The sequence below is a fragment of the Schistocerca cancellata genome, chromosome 4 (assembly GCF_023864275.1).
Source record: "Schistocerca cancellata isolate TAMUIC-IGC-003103 chromosome 4, iqSchCanc2.1, whole genome shotgun sequence".
Taxonomy (NCBI): Eukaryota; Metazoa; Arthropoda; class Insecta; order Orthoptera; family Acrididae; genus Schistocerca; species Schistocerca cancellata.
In genome coordinates, this window is record NC_064629.1 from 567,511,537 (window position 1) to 567,531,645 (window position 20,109).

The following is a 20,109-nucleotide window of genomic DNA, read 5'->3' on the forward strand; positions in this document are numbered from 1 at the left end:
TGGGTCCCACACACTTCACAATACTCTAGGAGCAGTAGCATGAATGTTCTTTGTAGACTGTTTGCATTTTCCCAGCACCCTTTCACCAAAAGATGCACGATGACTTACACAAAATTTCTGGATGGTGTGATGAATGACAGCTTGCTCTAAATGTAGAAAATGTAAGTTAATGCATATGAGCAGGAAAAACAATACCATAATGTTTGAATACAGCATTAGTAGTGTGCTGTTTGACACAGTCACATCGAATAAATACCTAATCGTGACGTTGCAAAGTGATATCAAATGAAACGAGCACGTAAGGATGGTAGTAGGAAAGGTGAATGGTTGACTATTTTATTGAGAGAATTTCAGGAAAGTGTAGTTCATCTGCAAAACAGACCACAAATAGAACACTAGTGCAACCTATTCTTGAGTACAGCTCTAGTTTTGGTATCCCTACCAGATTGGATTAAAGGAAGAATTGAACCAATTCTGAGGCATGTGCTAGATGTGTTACCAGTAGGTTCGATCATCACGTGAGTATTAAAAAGAAGATTTGTGAACTCAAATGGGAACTCCTGGAAGGAAAGCATTGTTCCTTTGGAGGAACACTATTAAGAAAATTTAGAAAACCAATGTTTGAAGCCAACAGCAGAATGATTCTCCTCCTACCAAGGTACATTTTGCAGAAGGACCCTGTAGATAAAGTAAGAGAATTCGTACAGAGATTTATAGATAGTCATTTTTCTTCACTCTGTTTGTGAATGGAACAGGAAATGAAATGACTGTTGGTGGTACACAGTGCCTTCCACTATGTAAATGCAATGGCTTGCAGAGTGTATATGTATAAGCAGATGCAGAACCCAATTCTACTGTCTACTTTAGCTATGACTGAGCCTATGTTATCATTCCATTTCATATCTCTGCACAATTACATCCAAGTATTCGTACAAGCTGAATGATTCCATCTATGATCCATTAATACCGCAGCCATGGGATACTAGCTAGGTTTGTGTGTTTTGTGAAGTGTCAGTTTTACATTTCTAAACATTTCAGGCAGTTTGCCAACCTTGGCATTTTGAAATCTCAACAAGATCCAACTGAATATTTGTGCAGCTTTTCTCGGAGAGTAGTTCATCATAGATAGCTACATCACTTGCAAAATGTCTAAGGTTATCTGTCATGTCATTAATACACAACATGAACAGTAAGCATCACAACACATTTTCCTGAGGGCACACCCATAGTACCTCTGGATCCATTGATTATTCTCCATCCGAAATAACACGCCACATCCTCCCTTCCACATAATCAGTAATACAGCCACAAATTTAGTTTGACACCCCAGAATTGCACTCAGTTTAATAAGCTTTGGTGTGGCACTCAGTCAAATGCTTTCTGGAAATCAAGAACTACTGCTTGACTAATGTTTTCAAAATCCATGGTGGTTGTCATCGAGAAGGTAATGATACTCAAGATATCTCATTACCCATTACTCTCGCACCCAGCATATGTTCTAAGATTCTACAACACACAGATGCCGATGACATTGGACACAAGTTTTGTGGGTCACTTCCAATACCCTTCTAGTAGATGGGTGCAACCTGTTCTTTCTTTCCTAGCACTGTTTACAAAATTTACTGAATACATGTATCTTTTTACTTGTTTTGATTTCCCTTTCTGCTTTGGTTATCATTGTTGTTATAACTGCTGCATGTTCACTTCACTGATACAAATTTCAATAAAGACATTTCCTAAGACTGTAAGATCTATTTGTTGGTATTAGATCTAATATATTTCCATTATGAGTGAGCTTCTGAACTATCTGTTCCAAATAGTTTTCAGAGAAGGTATTTGGTACTGTTTTGCACTATGAATAATGAAAGTATGACTAAGGAAAATACTAGCAAGCTGAAAACTGAGGTTTTCTTTTTTTCTTTAAAGTTTTCAGTTGCATCTAAGAGTTTTTTTTTTTTTTTTTTTTTACAGTTTTAGGGCGCAAAACTGCTACGGTCATTAGCGCTTAGGGAATGGTTAAAAAAAAGAAGAAACAGAAATTAGCCGCAATGGGAGTGAAACTCAGAAAGTGGGGAAACTAAAAAACAGAAGGAAACCTTAGAAAACCACTACAGAAGGGGGAGTTGTTTTCCCCAAAAAGAGCTTCAAATGACTGACGTCATCTCACTGACCCTGATTAACTCAAGGACGCGATCGGCTGAGCGCGTGTCATCTGCCAACATGGAAGATATATCAGGCGACAGCTGTAAACGGGCATGTAGCGGAGTAAAATAGGGGCACTGAAGTAAAAGGTGTCTCACCATCCACAGTTGAGAGCAATGGGGACAAAGCAGGGGAGGATCGCCACTTAAAAAATGTCGATGGCTAAAAAGACAGTGCCGTATCCGGAGTCTAGTTAAAATTACCTCCTCCCAACTACGAGTTCGGGAGGAAGAGGTCCAAGCACAGGGAAGAGCTTTCACATCCCACAATTTATCATCAGGAAGTGTAGACCAATGTGTGTGCCATACAAGAGCAACACCACGACATAACACACACTGTAGATAGGTGAAGGGAACCATTCGAACAGCAGGCTGAGGAAGAGAGTCTGCAGCCTTGGCCGCTATATCGGCTGCCTCATTTCCACGGATACCAACGTGTCCTGGGATCCAGAGGAATGCCACATAGACACCCCCCAAGTGTAGCAAGTGGAGGCAGTCCCGAATCCGGTGGACCACAGGGTGGACAGGATAAAGAGCTTGGAGGCTGAGGAGAGAGCTGAGTGAATCTGAGCATATAATATACTGTATCCGCTGATGGTAAGCCCCAAGAGAACAGTGTGTGGAGGATGCCTGTCCTCCAACAGGTATAGTATGCTCTCTTCAGATCCAAAAAATATTGCTACCGTTTGGCGTTTCCTGAGAAAATTGTTCATGATATAAGTGGAGAGAGCAACAAGATGGTCAACTGCAGGATGACGCTTTCGGAAACCCCATTGGGCTGGTGCTAAAAGGCTTCGGGACTCCAGCCACCAGGCTAAACGGCAATTCACAATACGCTCCAAAACCTTACATACATTACTTGTGAGAGATATGGGGCGATAGCTAGAGGGGAGATGTTTGTCCTTTCCAGGTTTCGGAACAGGAATGCCGATAGCTTCCCACCATCTTCTGGGAAACGTACTGTCAGTCCAAATTTGATTATAAAGGCGAAGGAGGTAACGCAGACTGTGGTATGATAAATGCAGCAACATTTGGACGTGGACACCATCCAGTCCTGGGGCGGAAGAGCGAGAAGAAGAGAGTGCATGTTGGAGTCCCCAGAAAACAGTATTACAGCTTTCGCTATTTTGAGAGGAGTAAGCAAGAGGTCACACTTCCGCTGCACATTTCTTCGGGAGAAAGGCTGGTGGGTAATTTGACGAGCTAGAAATCGCTGTGTTGACCCAATGAGTTAGAAACTGCGACTGGGTCCACTAAGGTATCATGCACAACACTGACCCCAGAGATTGGGGAGAAACTAGATGCACCAGATAACCGTCAAATTCAACTCTAAACTACTGGGGAGGGAGTGAAGGTGTTAAAGGAGCTAGTAAAGAAGTCCCAGCTTGCCTTCTTGCCAAAGCGGATGACACAACGTCATCACACACGTAACTGCTTATAGCATATACAATTGGCCAAAGTAGGATGGTGGTGGAATATGTGAAAAGCACGTCTCCACTTGCGTATTGCACCACGGTACGCCTCGTTCCACCAAGGAACTGGGGGGCGCCGGGGCAAATCGGAGGTGCGAGGTCTTGAACGTTCTGCGGCTGTAAGAATAACTTCTGTAACATGAGTGAGCTGATCGTCGACACTAGGAAAGTGACGGTCATCGAATGTCGCTAGAGAGGAGAAAAGTGTCCAATTAGCTTGGGCAAACTTCCAACGTCTCGGGCACATAGATGGCAGCTGTGGCTGCAATTGAAGTACACATGGAAAATGGTCACTCGAGTGTGTATCAGCAAGAGTGAACCGTTCAAAGCACCGAGCTAGCTGAACAGTACTGATCAAAAGGTCCAAATGAGAGAAATATGTCGTGGTGGCAGACAAAAATGTAGGTTCCCCAGTGTTGAGGCAAACAAGATCTGCTTGGTGGAAGAGGTCAATAGATGGAGAGTCTGGCGGACAAGGACGCGGAGATCCCCAAAGCAGGTGGTGGGCACTGAAGTCCCCAATCAGCAAATAGGGGGCGGGAGCTGATCAAGGAGATGAATGACATCAGCTCTTGCCATCGGTGTGGACGATGGAATGTATATGGTATAAAGATAGAAGGTGTATTCAGAAAGGGAAAGATGGGCAGCGACAGCTTGGAAGGAACTGTTTAAGGGAACTGGGTGATAATGGACAGTATCATGGAGAAAAATTGTAAGTCCCCCGTGTGCTGATGTGCCATCAACAGAGGGGAGATCAAGCCAGACCAACTAGAAATGAGGGAAAACAAAGCAATCATGTGGATGCAGCTTTGTTTCCTGAAGGCAGAAGATGACCAGGAAGTAGGATCATAAGACAATCAACAATTCATCCCGATTGGCTCGAATGCCACGGATGGATAATTGACATAGGGTGGACAGAAAAGCGAAGAATCTTACCACGGTTGCTCTCAAGTCAACAACTGCTGAGAGCTGTCAGCCGACAGCGTGGAACGGCATTCAGCCAAAGGCAGAAGATCCTGATCCATTGGTTGTTCAGGGGCAGCTCCTGCCACCAGCGATCGGCTGGTTGATCAGCCGCCAGCAGTGCGCCTTGGCAACACGGAAGACAGCCGAGGGCAGTTACTGCCAGGTGGCGCTGTAGATGAGAGACCCCGTGGCGGAGAAGGAGAGGAATTTTGTTGCTTATGAGCCTTCTTGGAAACAAGATGTTGAGATGAGGGAGGAATCGATGGTTGTGAAGTCAGGGTACGTAAAAAATCTTCACAAGTAGGCTCTTTTTTGGAAGTCTTAGTGTCTGATTTTGGGGCTTGTGATTTAGCAGGAGCCAATGAAGGGTGAGTCGTAGAGTGAGCAGGTGATAATGGGAAGGTTGAATGGGCGATCTTTGCACTGGCCAATCTGACGACCGTGGCACTAAAAGTGAGATCACAAGTCTGCGCAGCTGCCTCCTTAGTAGGCCGAGGAGATGCAAAGACAGTGCTGTATTTACCTGCTGGGGGTGGGGGGAGGGGGGGGGGGGGGGGGACCAGTGAGCTTTCGACTGGCGAATAACTTACGAGCAGCAAATGTAGACACCTTTTCCTTCACTCTGATTTCCTGAATAAGCCATTCATCTTTGAAAATGGGGCAATCTCTAGAGGAAGCAGCGAGGTCGCCCATACAGTTGATGCAACGAGGGGATGGAAGTGGACAAGCACCCTCATGGGCATCCTTGCCACATGTAGTGCATTTGGCCGGATTGGAACACGACTGGCTGGTATGATTAAACCGCTGACACTGATAGCAACACATAGGTTTGGGGATGTAAGGGTAAACTGAAATTATCTCATAGCCCGCTTTAATGTTCGATGGGAGTTGAACTCTGTTAAATGTCAAGAAGATAGTACAGGTTGGTACCAAGTCCTTGTCAACCCTTTTCATGACTCTGTGAACAGCCATTACGACCTGGTCAGACAGGTAGTTTTGAATTTCCTTGTTGGACAATCCATCGAGTGAGCGTGTATAAACCACCCCACGTGATAAATTTAAAGTGCGTTGCGCTCCACCCGGACACGGAAGGCGTGTAGCAGTGGAGTTCGCAGCAATTTTTGTGCCTGGAGGGCACTGACAATTTCTAACAACAAGGTGCCACTTCATAATCGAGAACAAGACTTTACAATCCTGCAATTGCGTCGACACCTTTCTGAATAATGAAAGTTTACTGTGGAGAAGTCTTGACCTTTGTCTGACCAAAAAACGACATGGAGTTGTGGCACTGATGGAAGAATTTTCCATGGCTGAGACTCCTCTAACTTTCGCTCGTGAGCAGAAATTGTAGACATAGAGGAAACCATTGCGAAAGTATCCCCCACGATTACCGGTGTCTCCAATGGTGCGCTCCTTCCTCATGAAAGAGAAATAGAGGAACAAAGAAAAGGAAAGATGAGAAGTCTCAAACGCTGCAACAGAGAATAGGGTAAAGAGAAGAGGCAAGGAAAAGAGAAGGACGCGTTTAAACTGTTTGGTTTTCCAATTTCCATGGAAGTTAAGGTAGTTTCCACAGCTGTGCTCCGCTTTTGTGTCATCATTTGCAACGGATCTCATATGTGCTTCTGATTTTCAGGCATACATCACACTTCGGCCAGATGAGCAGCCTTGCTTTTGCCGGGCCTGACCCCTTCCGGCCAGCAGTCAAGCAGGAACTTGATCCACTCCAGGCCGCTGGCATTCTGGAGCATGTGACATACAGTGCCTGGGCGACACCATTGGTGCTCATACGGAAACCCAATGGGTCCCTTTGGCTGTGTGGGGACTTCGGCACTACTGTCAATGCTCAGTCCCTTGTAGACACTTACCCCATTCCCCAACAGGAAGATCTTCTCGCTAAGCTTGCCGGGGGAGAGTACTTTTCAAAGATCACTTGCATCACAAAGGGATACCTGTGACCAGGCTTTTCTGGCGATTCTGAAATCCGTCCATTGCCTTACTCCCTTCTCTCCGGACTGCCCCTTGGTTGTGGCGGCTGATGCTCCTTTTAAAGGCAATGCTGAAGTCCGCTCCTTGCCTTACTCCCTTCTCTCCGGACCGCCCCTTGGTTGTGGTGGTTGATGCGTCGACATACGGCATTGGGGCCGTCCTCATGCATCGGAATGCCAATGGCTCAGAACAGTCCATCGCTTATGCATCTAAGACTTTGACCCCCACACATTGGAACTACTCCCAGACTGAAAAGGAGGCCCTGGCGATCATTTTCGCGGTCCAAAAATTTCACACCTATCTCTTTGGGGGCAAAGTTCACCCTCCTGATGGACCATAAACCCTTAGTTATGCTTTTCGGACCCCACTCTCACCTTCCAGAGCGGACAGCTCGACGTCTCCAACACTGGGAATTATTTTTACGAAATTAAGTTTACACTATCCGGTATAAGCCCACCGGCCGCCATGCTAACGCAGACGCTTTGTCACGTCTCCCAGCAGGTCCCGATCCTGCGTTTGACAAACAGGAGGTCCTCTGTTTTCACATTGATTCCGCCCGCCGCAATGCGCTGGACGATCTGCCTCTTATGGCTGCTCACATTGCCACAGCTACACACCGAGACCCTATCTTGCAGCAGGTTCTCCACTATGTGGTCCACATGTGGCCTTCCTATATTACTTGTCGGATGTGGACCGATTTCAGCCCCTGATACCACCTATCCCACAGGCTCTTAGTGGTCGATGATGTCCTTGTGTTGGCCACAGAGTCGGATGCCCATCAGATGGTCATCCCTCCGGATTTGTGGCATCAAGTGCTGAGTTTGTTACACTGCGGGCACTATGGTATGTCCCGCATTAAAGTTTTGTCTTGCTGGTACGTGTATTGGCCCAGCATCAATGGCGATATTGCCCGCCTGGTCCGCGGGTGTGCTGTGTGTGTGTTTCACCAGTCAAGCCCCCCCTCAGTCATTCGCACCCTGGCCTGTGCATCGCCGGTCCTAGGATCACATCCATCTCAATTTTACGTGCCCATTTTTGGGGTACATGTGGTTACTTATCGTTGATGCCTACTCCAAATACCCATATGTCATCCGCATGGTGTCCACCACCACAGATCCCACACTCACAGCACTGGCCCAGGTCCTTGCCATAGAGGACCTGCCTCACACATTCATCTCCGATAAATGCTCCCAATTCATGGCATCCTCCTTCTACGACTTCTGTCAGGCCGACAGTATAAAACATATCCCTAGCCCGCATTTCCACCCTTCCTCCAATGGCATGGCAGAGAGGCTTGTCTGCACATTTAAACAACAGTTGACAAATGCGGTCCACACATCACCAACAACGTCGGCCCTCACCCTGTTTTTGAGCACCTATTGCATCACGTCAATTGACGGACGTAGTCCGGCGGAGCTCCTCCATGGCGGCGGACCCTGCTCCATTTGCTGATGCCGTCCCCCTCCCAGCCTTTTCAGCGTTACGCCCCTGGCGTGCCCGTATGGGCCTGCGTGTAAGGCAGGTTGTGCACTCGCCATGGGCGGCGTGTGACGTCAGTGCAGATGTCTAAAGGGTTGGATTCCCGAAATTGTAACCAGCTCCGACCACGTGCCCCCGCAGGACTCCCGCCACCACCTCCTCCTCTGCTACCGCCTTCAGGTTCAAATGTGGTCCCCGGGTCAAAGCCACTGCCCCTGGTTGTTGCCTCCCCACGGGCCTGTCACCGGCCCTCCCCACCTCCAGGTGGATCGGCAGCTCCCTCCACCGTCCAGGCCTCTGGGTCGGCCATCATGGACACCTCGGACATCCCATCCTTCCCACCAATGGCAGTTGGCGCGCCCGAGTCTTCTCCCATCTGCTGACCACCTCTGCATTGTCCGGGGCATTTCCACCCCTACAGGCAAGTTTCAGGGGGGAGGGATCTGGAACCAAGCACTGTGGGTTTCGAATCCGCGCCTGACGGCATGGACCTCTATTACCACTAGATGTCTCTGCAGCCATCGCACTGTAAGCACCTGCCTCTCGCTCAGCGAGGCAGTCTGATATTCACGTGATTCTATCAACATCTCGCCTACAGACAGTGTGTTTACTTTACTTTGTTTCCGTGAGCGAGTGGACATTGTGGATTCGTTAGGTTGTCATTTGTGACCCCATTGCTTCTTGCCTGTTGTTGTTCGTAAGGTCTTGCTCGGTCATCCGTCGTCGTTAATTTCCGTCCTTTCCCATTTGTTTGTTTGTTCGCAGGCTGCTCTCGTTTGGTCCCGCCACGCTTTCTTCTCAGCAACCCCGCGACCGGAACGGTCGCAGTTACAATACCCACCATGACTATCCCTGGGTAGCAAAAGTGTTTTCAAATGGCTGTAGCATGAAAATGGTATGTTTCTGGAAATTGGTTCCAGTTCAAAATACTGCCTACTCAGTGCCCTATAAAAGTCCTAAAAGTTTGTATGGGAAATTTTAGAGCAGCCTGTATACATTGTAAACAGTAACAGTCCTATCATACTTTCCTGGGTTACCCCAGAAATCACCTTTGCATCTGTCAATATTGTTCCATTAAGAGCAGCGTGCCGAGTTCTACCTGCAAGGAAACCTTGAATCTAGTCACAAATTTGGTCTAATACTCAGTTAAGCTCGTATTTTTATCACTAAATGGCAGCACAGGATGACGATACATGCATTCCTGAACTCGAGGGACAGGTCATCAACCCGAGTGTCGATGTCTACCTCAGAGCCTAAATTACTGGCATTATTTGTTACAATGGGTGGCACAATTTACTCCTCGTTGCACCCTGTTCCCTCAATGGCTGTCAGGCATATGCACTGTATACACAAGATGATTCGTTTTAAGCCTTGCTGCCATTTCTCAAGTGGTACCATTATTCACCACACATTAGAATTGCCGACAATTAACAGACCCTTACCTTTTGGGTTTGATTCCCCTGACACAGGTCACAGCAGGCTTCCCAACATGTGAAGTGATCACACTAGCTCAATATTAGTTTCAGTGAGAAACAGCACCTCACACTTGCTTGTAATGAGGGTGTGTGTAGTACTCTTTAATTCTCCCTGGCCCCTGTCCTCTCTATACAGCGCCCCCTACGCATACCACTGACATGCCACCCAGTCAAATTGAAGTGTATTGAAAGTGGAGACTACCCAAAGGACAAAAGAGAGGATAGTACTTGTCATACCTTCAGTATCTCAGATACACGACCTTCAGCATCAGCTGCCAAATGACTGAGGCCAGTCAGGGTGATTTACAGCTGCTGGTGCCTGAAGGACAGTGAAACATTGAAATGTGTCTATTTTGTATAAGTTGTAAATATATGGATGTCACTATTAAAATCCCAACACTAGTTATGTATTCACTTTAATTGTATTGTGTAGCTAATTCCTTTCCTTGAACTACGGTTGCTTTAATTACTCATTACAGATGTGAAAATTACCGAACTATCAGTTTAATAAGTCACAGCTGCAAAATACTAACGCGAATTCTTTACAGACGAATGGAAAAACTGGTAGAAGCCGACCTCGGGGAAGATCAGTTCGGATTCCGTAGAAATGTTGGAACACGTGAGGCAATACTGACCTTACGGCTTATCTTAGAAGAAAGATTAAGAAAAGGCAAACCTACGTTTCTAGCATTTGTAGACTTAGAGAAAGCTTTGACAATGTTAACTGGAATACTCTCTTTCAAATTCTGAAGGTGGCAGAGGTAAAATACAGGGAGCGAAAGGCTATTTACAGTTTGTACAGAAACCAGATGGCAGATATAAGAGTCGAGGGGCATGAAAGGGAAGCAGTGGTTGGGAAAGGAGTAAGACAGGGTTGTAGCCTCTCCCCGATGTTATTCAATCTGTATATTGAGCAAGCAGTAAAGGAAACAAAAGAAAAATTCGGAGTAGGTATTAAAATTCATGGAGAAGAAGTAAAAACTTTGAGGTTCGCCGATGACATTGTAATTCTGTCAGAGACAGCAAAGGACTTGGAAGAGCAGTTGAACGGAATGGACAGTGTCTTGAAAGGAGGATATAAGATGAACATCAACAAAAGCAAAACGAGGATAATGGAATGTAGTCAAATTAAGTCGGGTGATGCTGAGGGAATTAAATTAGGAAATGAGACACTTAAAGTAGTAAAGGAGTTTTGCTATTTAGGGAGTAAAATAACCGATGATGGTCGAAGTAGAGAGGATATAAAATGTAGACTGGCAATGGCAAGGAAAGCATTTCTCAAGAAGAGGAATTTGTTAACATCGAGTATAGATTTAAGTGTCAGGAAGTCGTTTCTGAAAGTATTTGTATGGAGTGTAGCCATGTATGGAAGTAAAACATGGACGATAACTAGTTTGGACAAGAAGAGAATAGAAGCTTTCGAAATGTGGTGCTACAGAAGAATGCTGAAGATAGGGTGGGTAGATCACGTAACTAATGAGGAGGTATTGAATAGGATTGGGGAGAAGAGAAGTTTGTGGCACAACTTGACTAGAAGAAGGGATCGGTTGGTAGGACATGTTTTGAGGCATCAAGGGATCACAAATTTAGCATTGGAGGGCAGTGTGGAGGGTAAAAATCGTAGAGGGAGACCAAGAGATGAATACACTAAGCAGATTCAGAAGGATGTAGGTTGCAGTAGATACTGGGAGATGAAGAAGCTTGCACAGGATAGAGTAGCATGGAGAGCTGCATCAAACCAGTCTCCGGACTGAAGACCACAACAACAACAACAATACAAACAGTAACTAACTCATCCTGACTCCCTGAAGATTTTTGGAAACTGTGTCTCAAAAGTTTCTTTTGTCACTAACAGACTTGAATAACAAACTCAAATATAGTGGGAATTTACAACAAACGTGGTCAATATACTCTGCTGTTGAAGGGTGAAGCACATCTCATCACAGTATGACAAATCTCATCACAATATGCAGAACACAATATCATTTTACAGAAGTTGACTTCTTAAGAGCTATGGCTATATAATGACTAAACTTCTGCACACTTCCTTATAACGAATTAGTCTATGAGTGGAAAAAGGCAGAAATACTGCACAATTAGCTATGTACCTACACTGTAATTACAGGGAAATGATTTTCTGAATGCGATATTGCTGCCAAAATTAAAACCTTCAATTGTTGAAATAAAATAGATCAAAAATTTTCAATTTTAGTTTTTTGACTGAATATTATATTTAAGTTAATATCCAACTGTTTGGTACTGAAATGAAACATGTCATGGTCCTATAAATTGTAGAAATGGGGGTGCACTTTATGCTGTTTATTATTGAAATCAAATATGCCACTGCCTTATTTCATTTCAACACATGCTGCTCAAACATGCATGGAAATTGTTTGTTTCCAATACCACACAATGTCGAAAATTTGAAATTTGTGGTAAGTTCCTATGGGATCAAACTGCTGAGGTCATTGGTCCCTTGGCTTACACACTACTTAATCTAACTTAAACCATGTCTTCTTCTTTTCTTGTGGCACTAACAGCCATTGTTGGTGTTCATTGTCTTTCATTTTAGCAGCAGTTGAAATATTACTATGGCTCCAGAAAGGAAGAGTAACAATGCAGATTATAATAGAAATAAGATAAAGGCAGATGTACAAATGGACTAAAGAAGATTACATTCCAGGGGAAGCAGTTCGAGAATCGCAAAGGTAAATATTAATCTTACTTGAAACAACAGTACAGAAATGCAAGAGATATAAATATGAGTAATATTAATTTTTATCTACAACACCATGCTTTTATTATTAATTTCCTTTCAGTTGCAGACTGAAATGTTACAATGCTATTGACGTAAATTGATGTTATGATATTTTGGCAAAATTTCTTGATCTTCCTACCAAAGATGCCCATGACCTGCATCTTCAGTGCCTTATTGAAGCAAGGGAAGTCAAGCAGAGGCATCCACAGAAATCTGATTCCGAATGTGGTGAAAAGGGTAGGATGAAATATTTCTTTACCATGTGAAGCATGGAAGTAAAATGAAACACATTTACAAGAAAGCATTCTTGGATGTACATGCAGTGACGAATTCAAATGTGTTTTGTATCTGTTACTACTTAACGAAAAGTCAACTGTTGATAAAAACAAGAAAAATCTGAATTCCAAAAGACACCAGTACAGAAACCATGTCCTCATTTAAGAGCATATAATGACTCTTCCCACAAAAACATCACATTACTCAGAAAAGGAAGCAACATATTTAAACTCTGTTGTACGAATAATGCACAGTATGTTCAATGAGAAATATACAGATTGTAAAGCAAAGTATGATGTTTATCGTAATTGTTAACAGGACAATTTTAATTATTCCTTTTACAGATCCCATGTGAATGTGTTGTAAATATGAAGAGCTTGAACTCACACTGAAATGCCCACTTTTAAATGAAAAAGTGAAGCGTGTCATTAGAGCAGAATTACCTGTTCATAGCCCGCCCGGTTGGCCATGCGGTGTAACGCACGGCTTTCCAGGTGGGAAGGAGCGCCAGTCCTCGGCACGAATCCGCGCGGCGGATTTGTGTCGAGGTCTGGTGAGCCGGCCAGTCTGTGGATGGTTTTTAGGCGGTTTTCCATCCGCCTTGGCAAATGCGGGCTAGTTCCCCTTATTCCACCTCAGCTACACTATGTCGGCGATTGCTGCGCAAACAAGTTTTCCACGTATGCATACACCACCATGCTCGTCTGGTGAGACACATTCCCTGGGGGGTCCACCGGGGGCCGAACCGCACAATAACCCTGAGTTTGGTGTGGGGCAGCGGAGGGGTGAAGTGGACTGCGGTAGTCGTCGTGGGGTGCGGACGACTGCGGCTGCAGTGGGGATGGAGCCTCTCCGTCTTTTTTAGGTCCCCGGTCAACATAACATAACATATCCTGTTCATAAGTGCCTAAGTTGTAAATTTTACAACTCACTTTGGGATGCCAAGAACATCACAATCTGCTGATTCTTTGGGAGCCATTCTACCTGCACCAACTGTGGATATACTGTTTCATTATACGTGATTTTAAACTATACACTGCACTGTGTATTTGTATCAAGAGGGGTTAGGAAAGGCAGGTGCTAACAAAGTAGCAGCTACTGTTTCTCATTACACAGCAAATGATCTCAGTAAAAGTGTGACTGAACTTCCTTTGTTCTCCAAAGACTGTGTCAGCCATAACAAAATTCACACACTTACATGAATGTGTATGGGCATGGTTCAAGCAGAATTACTCAAGATGATAACACACAAATTACCAGAAAGATGCCACTCATTCCTCCCATGTGATCGCAATTTTGGGCAATGTAAGAGGAAAATAAAAACTCATGATCACATTTATACCCTCTATGACTGCATGGAACTAATAGTAACCACCAACACGAATGTGACAGTAAAATAAATTAATGGGAAGGAAATACTACATCTGGTGGCTCACATGTTTTACAAAAGTGCTGCTTCGTACGTGACAGTGAGAGAACAACACAATAAAAAAATCTCATTTGCTTACAGTAGCTTCAAAGAAATACAATATCCCGAGAAAGGAGAAGTGGTTGGGATTCTGTTTATTGATGGGTTAGTGAGAAATAACTTTTGTTTAAGCAAAAGACATGAGGCAAACATTCCAAGATTAGTGGACTGTGTTCCACAGGCCTATCCAACTTAACAAGTACTGCAGAGTCTTGATATTTTGAATCTTGATATTTGAAGTTTCCTAAAAATTAAAATCTATTGTACAGCTTATCAATCCTCGATACCTTTCCCTCATCCACTAATAGCACACCACCTGTCGAACCACTCACTCCCCTTAGTTTTGTCTGTCTATGACACCACACATACACTTCTTTTTAATTTTTTTACACAAGCAACCCTTTTGTGTTGTTGTGTTTTAGGTTTGTCATTGTCGGTACAGTACACTGTCTGTTTCGTTTTCTTTTTCACTGTTTTTGTTTGTATACTTGATAAAAATGAGTGATGCAACAAAGAAAAGGATGTTTGTACCTTTGAATGTAACAACGTGACAAAGGGGAAACAATAAAAGATCTTTCTGTCAAATAAAATGTCTGAGAAGTTACTGTTGGTGACTGGCAGAGAACCCAACACATTCGAACAGTTTTCTTCAGAGAAATGCTCAGAAGAATCTCTAAACCAAAAAACTATAGAAAAGATGTAGTGCAAAAAAACAAGTGAGACATCTGTTGTTCATGCGGTTTATGCAACAAAGACAGAAGGGGGCTCCGATTTCTGACCTAATCTTGCACGAGAAAACCTTGTTTTTTAGAAACAAGCTCCAGGAGAGAGATGACAGTTTCACCGTTAGCATGAGCTGGCTCAACAAGTGGAAGAAGAGGTAAGGAGTGCTTCAATTAGGTGTATGTGGAGAAAAACTATCTGGTGACTCTGAGGCCATTTTGCAGTTTATTGTAAAGTATAAAAAAATCATGACTGAACAAAATTTATTAATGAACAAATTTACAACAGCAAAGAAACCAGTTTAAATTTCAAAATTTTGCTGCCAAGAACACCTGCTTCTCATGAAGAAAAAGGCGCTCCTGGGCACAAAAATGTAATGAGCAGCAGACAGTTATGGCACCTTCAAATGCAACTGGAAACCACAAAGTAAATCTGGTTGTGAATGGGAAGCCTGCCAATCCAAGAGCATCCAAGACTATAACCACAGCAGCTCTTCTGATTATCTACACACATCAAAACAATTCCTGGATGAATCGGGAAACCTTTAAGAACTAGTTTTTGAACTCATTTATACCAGAATGCAAAAAGTTTTTTTTTTTTAAAAAAAAGGGACTGCCATGTAAAGCTATTTTGAAAATGGACAATGTGTCCTCACATCCAAGTGTAGAACTAAAGTGCAATGGGATCTGCACCTTATTTCTCTCACCAAATGTTACCAGTTTCATTCAGCCACCCGATTAGAGCATTCGGGAATGCTTAAAGAAGAAGAATCTTGGCAATCGGTTCAATCAGTCTTACATTCGGAATGTAACAAAATCATTGTAGGAGCTATAAAGGAAGTGATTTCGAAGGACATTGTGTACTGGATGGCTGAATCTTTGAATGAGATAAAGTCAGATACAATTTCTAAGTCAAGGAGATCTCTATGGGAAAGTAAGCCTAATACAGAAACAAAATTTTCACAATGAGGATGATCATCTGTTGTGTGATTTAGTCAGAAGGTTGCCAGGCTGTGACAAGACATAAAATGTGGAAGTAACTGAGAAGTTAAATTCAGACAAGTAGTTAGAAGTTGCAGAGTTTTCTATAGTTGACACGGTTAACATCCCAACACAGTGCAAGACTGATGATGAGGCCGAGACTGCACCAATGACAAGTCACAACAAGGGTTACGCTATGTGTAATGCAGCCATGCACTGCATGGAGCACCACCAACCGACATCCTGCTTGAGATTGTGGTATGATACTGCTATGCAGAAATGTTGCAGCTTCACCAAACGAAAGATACCCCACCATTATTTCATGAAGTAAATTGTTACCAGACTCAAGTTAAAACCTTATTCTACCAACGTAAATGCCTATGCAAACACATTGTTTTAATAAAGTTCATATTTTGACACGTGTATTCTCTTCAACAGTGTTTTAATTCTCTTTGCCAGATAAACTTCAATAGTCAGAGTTTTCAATAGTTCACAGTGGTCGCAATCATGATCACCTTGAACTATCAAGACTCTAAGGTACCTATTTCCAGAATGAAGATTGAACATGTGAAAAAAGTCATTGAATATGTGCCTGCTACAATGACATTCTATGAAGAACTGCTTTCTTGGCCAGTGACAGACAAATGTCATACCTAAGGCACACTTAATTATTAATGTTGTTTAAAATAGTTTGTACTGTTTTATTACAGCATGCCTATATATTTTTAAGTGTTTCTGCAATTAAATCATTAAAAAAGAAAAAAGAAATTCATGTGTTTGTATGGTATGTCAATTGCTGAAATGTAATAAGTTAACAAATTCCAGAATAATTAAAAATCGAAATGATGTACACTAAGTTGCTTATTTCTCTTCTAATAAAAGCAGAATAAAGTCAATTTCATTTTTAAAGAGTGAAAACTTAAATAATACAAATGGTAGTATATAGTTTTTTGTTCTTCCTGAAAAATGGAAAAACATGCCTTATTTGGTTACAACAATTAACGGTTCATTTGTAGATCACACAGCACCAATTTACGGCCATCAATTTATTATGAAATACGTGTGTGTGACATTTATAAGCTTCTAAAAATTTTATTCCTAGCAGGAATAGTCAATATTCACGGATATGACAGGAATAACTATTCAAAACAAAAAGGTCTAGTAAACAGGGTCTCTAAACTGCGCACATTAAGAGCCATGAGCACTTGTTCAAGAGAAGAGACGGTTTCATAGCAACAAAGATGAAGAAGTGCTCATAGTTCCTGAAGTATGCTTACTGGACATTTTTTTCTTTTTTTGGGGTTTGAAAATGCTAGCCTGTTAAGAACCAAAATATCTGAAAGAGCCAAAAAATTTAGAAGGTTTCTGATAATATAGGAAAATAAAATTACTCAAATCTTCTGTGAATGAGTTATCTTGTGGCAGATTATCAATGACCTACTGTTGAAATCTCATCATAGACAGGTAGAAGTGATGCGACTGCTCAAAATGAAAGCTTCCAGCTAAGTGCCCACACTTATGGTCACTAAGTTTCATAAAAATGTCTGGAGAGACATCTGTCTGCAATTTATGAATCACTGCAAGAAAGATAATACATTTTTAAACAAACCAATAACTTTGAAAGGGTCTGTGTTTACCACTTCACCATAGATAACAAGAGGATTAGTATGATGTCCAGAAGGAGTGATTAAGCTGCACAGTTAAGACACCTAGTCACTGCACAGCATGAGTAGTTCACAACTGTGTTTTTATATTCAGAAATTAAGTTCCTCATTGATATCTTCATAGAAGGACAAGGATGAATGCAACATACTTTACAAGCTTTCAACTAAAGTGAAGAACACTTATCAGAAAAAAAAACAATGCTGGAAACCTACTCATGATGGTAGCTTCTGTATGAAACGAAGGTCTGCATTCATTAGCCTTAATCCATGAATAAATTAATGAATTTCTCTGAAAATTTCTAAAACCTCATTCCACTATGTGAATTTCACATACTCACGAACACAAACGAAGTGTTAGACACAGTGAAGTCCAACAGTGAAATAGCAAGGAAGGAATATTAGAATTAAATGTTTCACTATCACAGCTTTCAATGGAGATTGAACACAAACTCAGATAAAAAGAAGAAATTGCTCGTATTTGTTTCAAAGGAACCATTTTGACATTCGCCTTACCCAGTTTAGGGAAAAAATGGATGATGGGACCGGAATTAGAACCCATCACTTCCAAATGGGACCTTAATCACTGTGCCGCTTCACCCAGTACTGACATATTCATTGAGCAATACATGTAGAATAGGCAGTTTATGTACCTGTCTTCTGTTTTTGTTGTTGAGGCATCAAAAGCCTCCATATATGAAAAATAAATTCATTTCCATTAAAAGTGATTACGTATAAATACTACATTTATTTGTAATTTTGTCCGTTTCCAATAAATTTCTAAAAACAACAACAATACAGTTTATAGTTGAATGTCAATGTATAATTATGTTGATCTTCATTTTTCGATGTGTCCTAAGCGACAGTTTCTTTTATGTTCAGCTAAGCGAGTGTTTACACTTCTTTTTGTTGTTCCTATATATACTTGTCCACAACTGCATGGAATTTTGTATACCCCAGGTGTTGCTATAGGGTGTCGGGCATCTTTCGCAGTTCTTAAATATTCCTTAATCTTCTTGGTGGGTCTGAAGATTGTTTCAATCCCATACTTAGTCAGAACTTTCCCGATACGGTCCACGACTTTATTAATGAATGGTAGGAAAACTTTTCCAGTAGGTGACCTTTGTTGCTCTGGACTTTTGGCTTCTTTTCTTCTTTGATGGAGGGCTCGATCAATTTCCTTGCTGGTATATCCGTTTTTCATGAAGGCTGACTATAAGTGATTTAATTCAATTTGTAAGTAAGCTGGCTCACAGATTTTGTTGGCTCTGTCCACCAAGGTTTTCATGACACCTCTTTTTTACCTAGGATGATGGTTAGATTCCTGTGTGAGTGTTCTTTCTATATACCTTGTGGCCCAGCGTCCCATCCACCCGTTTAATTACCGACACATCCAGGAAATTGAGTTGACCCTTGCTCTCTTTCTCCATCATAAACTTTATCTTCGGGTTAATACTGTTCAGATGCACCAAGAAGACATCCAACTCTTCTTCACCATGAGTCCATACTACAAATGTATCATCAACATAGTGGTACCATTTAGCTGGCTTTTTACTGGCAGTCTGCAGAGCTCGCTGTTCGAAGATCTCCATAAATAAATTGGCAACAGCTGGGCTGAGAGGGCTTCCCATCGCCACCCCGTTGATCTGTTCCTAAAACTCGTTGTTATACTGGAAATAAGTTGTCTTCAGGCAGTGTTTAAATAAAGCCACTAAGGACTTATAAACAGTGTTAACGAATTTTTTGTTTTTTTAGATGACCCACAAGAGATAAAGAATGCCGATGTTTTATGCTTTAGTGAACACCACATGAGAAATGTTGAAATATTACAGCTCAGTGGTTACTGTCTAGCAAAACATTACTTTAGATCTATCATGAAGAATGGTGGAGTAGTAATTTACATTAAAAAATAACATATCACATAGCACATTGAATTTAAAGAGTAACTGTATTGAACAAGATATTGAAATATATGGTGTACAAATTATAGTAAGTGACCGTACAGTTGTAGTATTAGCACTATACAGAGGTCCCTCAGAGAACATAAAGGTGTTCCTGAGTTATTTAGATTCTGTCTTATCACAAGTGTACTCAAAATACAAAGATCTAATAATTACAGGTGATTTCAACGTAGATTTCCTAAATGAGACCAATGGTAAAGCAGATCTAGAACATCTAGTTGATTCTTATAATCTGACGACAGTACCGTATTTACTCGAATCTAAGCCGCACTTTTTTTCCGGTTTTTGTAATCCAAAAAACCGCCTGCGGCTTAGAATCGAGTGCAAAGCACGCGGAAGTTCTGAAAAATGTTGGTAGGTGCCGCCACAACTAACTTCTGCCGTCGAATATATGTAGCGCTACAAAAGCATGCTTTGTGGGCACAAAGATAAATAGTGGCGCCAAAACCTTTTTTTTTTCTCCGCCCCGAGTTTCGACCACTGCATTTTCATACATTGTCCAACGAAGTAAATACAAATTCCGTATTGTTCATCTTCGAATGTAGCAGAATTTCAATGTACTACGAAAATCCGACTGGCAAGACTGTTAGGGATGTTTGTCAATATGGCCAACTCTACGTTCCGAGTTTTTTCCTACCCGTGAGAAGAGATGGTTGCTAATAGGAACCTGATGAAATGTGAATCACATGCAGTATTCTCT

General features: G+C 42.3%; 1 protein-coding gene across 3 annotated transcripts in view; it reads right to left on the minus strand.

The window, feature by feature from the left end:
- The window catches only part of LOC126183524 (WD and tetratricopeptide repeats protein 1-like), a 207,148-nt gene that overhangs the window by 105,736 nt on the left and 81,303 nt on the right, over positions 1–20,109 (minus strand). The gene's annotated exons all lie outside the window — the stretch shown is intronic.